A 5,214-nucleotide genomic window follows, 5' to 3' on the forward strand; every position below is an offset into this window, starting at 1 on the left:
TGTTTTTCCAGGTTGTAATATCAGATACCAAAGTGTTTTAAAAACTTGGTGACTTATTTATTTATTTGGCATGTATTAATTAATAATTTACCAAGTGTTAGATATTCTTTGTTTTTGGTTTAAATGACTTTAATAAAAGCTGAAGCAACTACTTTCCCCAGCTGCCATTCACTGCAGGTGACATACATGTATGGGGCAGGGACCCTCTCTGCTTCCCAGAAGCTCTCCAGGAAGAGGAGACAGATGAGTGAGGCGAAAGGTGCCCACTGCACCCCACACAGCAACATCCATGCCATCACAATGCAGGTCAACAAGAAGGAGACAAGCATGCGAGTCCCACCTGGGGAAATTGCTTTAAAAGCACCAAGTAACACTACTGTTATCTGTTCTCCAAACCCAGCTGCTCAGAGCAAAGGCAGCAGGACAAAAAGCCTTCAGCTGTACCCACCAGGCCTGTAAGTCATCAAGCGCAGAGCAGAGTGGCACTGGCCGACACCCTCCTACAGGCTGTGGTGAAGGCCACGTGGCTGCAGCCAGGGGATCTCCCGGGTCAGTAAGGCCACAGCTTCATCTTTGGTTAATTTTGTGGAGTTGTCACTGGTCTCAAACAGTGCTCTTCTTGGCAAATTATTAATCGGACATGTGGCACATAACAATAGTTACTTAAGTTATCTGAAAAGCAGTGTTTAATCTAAATATGTGACCATGTGGAATAAAAATCACCTAAACAATGATGGGGGTAGAGGCCAGGAAGAGGTGGGCACCTGGGGAGCTGAGTGTGCAGTGGAGCACGAGGGCAATCTGGTCAGTCCAGGGTGCCTGGCACTCCCAGCTTAGCTGAGCTCAAAGCCTGCGGTGCACTCGATGTTGATGTCATAGAGCAGCTTGCTGTGAAGGAGAACCTCGTCATAGAACTCGGGCAGCTTCAGCAGGTCATACAGGTGCTGGTTGTAGGCAACCGCTCCAGCTTGGATCCCCCATTGTGAATGCAGAATGCGGGGTACAGCTCCTTAAAACCAAGAGCAGGGACCAAGAGCAACTTGTTACAAACTTAAGAAGTTTGTGCTTTTCTTCATCAGTGAAACCTGCTACAACTCTCCAGGTTTTTTTTTTTTTCCCCTCAGAAGGCTTTAATGACAGGATGATCAGCAAAATATCCTCCTGAATAGTTTGTAAAGGATTTTAGGTCCTCTAGACTTATGGCAACTTATGCACCAGAAATTAATACCAGAATTTCCTGTTGATAAAACATCCACATCTGCTCCAGGCTGACGACATTGGCCAGGCCCTGTAGGAAGGCCAGGCAGTGTGGGTGGATCTGCTTGTTCAGCCTGAAGTCAGACAGTAGGCAGATATGGGCACTGCAATTGGCACTGGTCACAGGATATCTTTTCCACCAAATTTTAGTTCAACCACCTGAGCCTCCCCCAAGTCATTGATCACCACAGTAAAGTTCAGCCCCAGCTCCTCCATGTCTCCCTCGTAGCTTTTGAGGAGCAGCAGTTTCCAGTAGACCTCAGAGTCCAGGGAGGCCAGGGGGTGGATGTCCACGTCTGCACTGGTTCCCAGCAGCTTAGACACAAAGAAGCCAACGAAGGGCAGTTCCACCTGCATGTTTTCATAGGGAGCCTTGCTATTTTCTATAATCCCTTGCCCCTCCTGACACTGCAGCCACAGGGCAAGACTGAAACTCACCCAAACGGAACCATCTGTTGACTGCTTGTCTAGATATTCTTCTAGGTTTTGTTGGAACAAGTAGGATAAAAAGTAGTTACTTTTTTGTTGGAACAAGTAGGATAATAAGTAGTCACAAATGTATACATATATGATACTGCGTAAGTTAGTGGCAAGTGTTATAAAGAAAAAATGGATGATGACACATTAATAGGGATTGTTTGAAACATCATTTGAAACAGGGTCTCACTGTGTACTTCATTGTGTAGTGTAGGCTGGCCTCAAACTCATGTTACTCTTCCTGCCTCAGCCTCCTGAGTATTGGAATATCAGGAGTGTGTCACTACAACAGCCTAATAGAGGGTTTTGAATAGAAATTTAATTTATGTTATAAAATACCATAATTGACCAGTGTATATGTGGAATAAGGGAAAACAAATTAGGCTATTGCAATAATGTAGACAAAAGTTAATGGTAGTTTGAGCTCTGTTAATGGTACTAGAGCTAATAAAAACTGCTTGGATTTGGAACTTTTTGTTTTATTTTTAATTTACAAACAATAATTTTATATATTTTTGAAAGAAAATTGACATGAATTTGATTATGAATTTTATGAAATGTTTCAAGTAGCAATGAGTACTGATTTTTAAAGTATGATTATTTTACAGTCTTGTAAAAAGGGAAATTAAGAGAGCAGAGGAGCATATTAAGTACAAAGAACACTTTCAGTGAATGGTTTTGTAAAGAAAAAAAATAAGCTCTAGCATAAAGGAAAAATTAGGTCAACAGATAGTTATTTTGAGATGTGAGAAATACCAACATGCTTATATACTGATGGGAAAGCTTCAGTAGAAAGGAGGAAATCAATAATACAGGCCTGGTGAAAGCAGCGTCCTTGAGTATGTAGTATTGGAAGACAACAGCACAAATGGGAGGGTGAACGTAGATATGGGCATAGTTCATCTGCGAGTCACAGAACGTAAGTTGGAGCATAAGAGAGCAAAGACAGGCCAATGCATCGGTGTGGTGAAGACTTGAGGACTCACTGCTCTCATCACGTTATTTATCAATGAAAGAAAAAGACACTCCACTGACAGAGAGAATGTGGCATGTGAAGTCTAGAAAGCTATCACAATATGAAGCAGTCAAAGAAAAATGGATGAAGAAGGGACAATAAATGGTCTAGAAAAATTGCTGTATATGATTGACAGGCAACATTAAGGGCCGTCTGAAATTTGGAAGCACAGATATAAACTGAGAACAGCCAGAGATATTGTGATATTTTCTCTCCACCATATTAATCTATGTAAACAAAAGCCCAATATAGGCAAAATTTTGGATTTATAAAGCTTTTGGATTCTATAAGCAACTGTGTTAAATTTGGGGAGGGTTAAAGAGTTAAAGGTGTAAACAATGGAGTGATTAAAATGCTTGATTATAGACTTTATTTTTTAATTTAATTTTAATTTTTTTTAGTTTTTAGCTACCTCAGGCTGCCTTAAGGACAGGTCTGGTGTGGCTTGTAGAGCTGGTGATTGAACTGCAGTCCCCAGAGTCTGACTGAGTTTGCCCAAGCAGGTGCTTTAAACAACTCAGCTAACCCACAACCCCCCTGTAGGCTTTAAACTAGATAGAAAAAATAAGAATGTGAGGGGGTGAGGATTATGAAAAAGATGATAGAACTAACAGATTTTATGTACTGGAATGATTGAAGTTGGTTTTAAAGTTAACGTCCTAGAGATCATGTTGGAAAAATTGGAGGAGATAGACAAGAAGTTTGATGTTTGAAATTAATACTGGGAAAGTGTTTCAGTGATTGATAACATAAAGTCTTTATTGGTATAAATCATATAACATAAAGTCTTTATTGGACCTCAGATGGGAGTATATGGCTGAAAACAGTAGAGCACTGATATTTAGAAGACAGAAGGTCAAGGGATGAGGACACTAAGCTGTTAAAAGAAAACCTATGTATGGGCTGGTGAGATGGCTCAGTGGTCTAAAGCACCTACTTAGAACAAGCTTAGCAAAGCTCAGGGACTGCGGTTCAATCCCCCAGCACCACATGCCAGCCAGCCCCGCCCCCTGGTGGGCTGAGCTGGGGACACACACACACACATAAATAAATAAATTTTTAAAAAATTAAAAAAAAAAAGAAAACCTATGTAGATACTAAAATCATTAAATATTAAGACTGGAATAGCACTGGAGAGAATAACAGAGAAAGAAACTGTCAAGATACAAAGGTGATTGACAAGGAGTCAGTATCTAAGTACTACAAGAGTAGGTAGTGGGTGGCAAAGTTTGATGATAGGAGACTCTAAGATGAATTTTAGGAGGAAGAAGGGAGGTACAGTGATCGAGAATTGACAGTCAGAAACAAGAAAGAGTTTTTAAACTTTGGGCCCAGCGGTTAGAAGGCTTAGGAAACCACAGTTATATTTTGAGAAGAGTAAATGGAGAATCAGAATCCAATCAAATAAAAAAGGTAAATGTTCAGAAAAGGTTAGTATGTTAGAAATGTTGCTAATGGCTGATCAAAGGGCACAGTGGAGGTGTTTCAGGGTTTGAGGAGGGGTAGAATAACATAAGAGGAATAAATCATATAAGCTACATGGGAGTTACTCACTGGGTGAGAGATGATCAGGAGGATTCTGAGTTTCAGAAAAATGACACAAATCAAGAAGTTAGTTTTAATGGTCTCCAGGCACATTGTTGTAGAAGGGTTATAATATAGGTGTGAGAGGTTGAATGTATTGTGTCTGAATTCTGAGACTCTCGCTTATCTAATAACCAACGTCTTCCTCTAGGCACAGGACCACAGAGACTCTCACCCGTGCCAGTGCATATATGGAGGCAGGAGACAAGGCGCAGTTGCTAACAGATGTCTTTTTGCTGCCTTAGCTATTACCCATAGTGGGGGACATCAAGGTTCTACATTGCTACATTTTAAAGTCAAATCCACTTCTGAAGTGCAGCTTCTCAAGAGATCAGGACATTCAGATGACAGCTGAGTGGTAATCATGACAGTACTCAAATCGGTCAGTGGCCTGTGAGAACCAAAGGGCCACAAGAATGATTAAAATTAAGGCTGAACTGAAGAATACTCATGTTTTCTATGCCTCTGATGGTCACTCTTGAAATACTGAAAGTTCAGTTAGAACTTCACAGTTTTTCTTTTAGTTCAAAAGTTGGCTACATTCTATCACCAAGATCAGAATCACAATGGTCTAATCAGTAACTGTGGGCACTTTGAAACATCCTCATATTTAAGAGGAAATTAAAAGTAAGCCTAGCTTGCTATCAATGTTAAAAATCACAAACAGATACACACATACTGAGTCACTGTAATAATTCTCTAGTCGTAGTTCACTGAATCTCTGCAGATTCAATTTGGCATCAAATAACAGCCCATTCTTCTCTGCCACAGTGTCGCTTAGAGCTGATGAGGAGATAGATAACACTTTAGCTATAGAGAAAAAGAAGAGGTGCCCTCAGGTGACATTTTGTTTTGGAAAAAGTCTGGAAAAGTAAGTTTTG

The sequence above is a fragment of the Octodon degus genome, unplaced genomic scaffold (assembly GCF_000260255.1).
Source record: "Octodon degus isolate 3935 unplaced genomic scaffold, OctDeg1.0 scaffold00185, whole genome shotgun sequence".
Lineage (NCBI taxonomy): Eukaryota > Metazoa > Chordata > Mammalia > Rodentia > Octodontidae > Octodon > Octodon degus.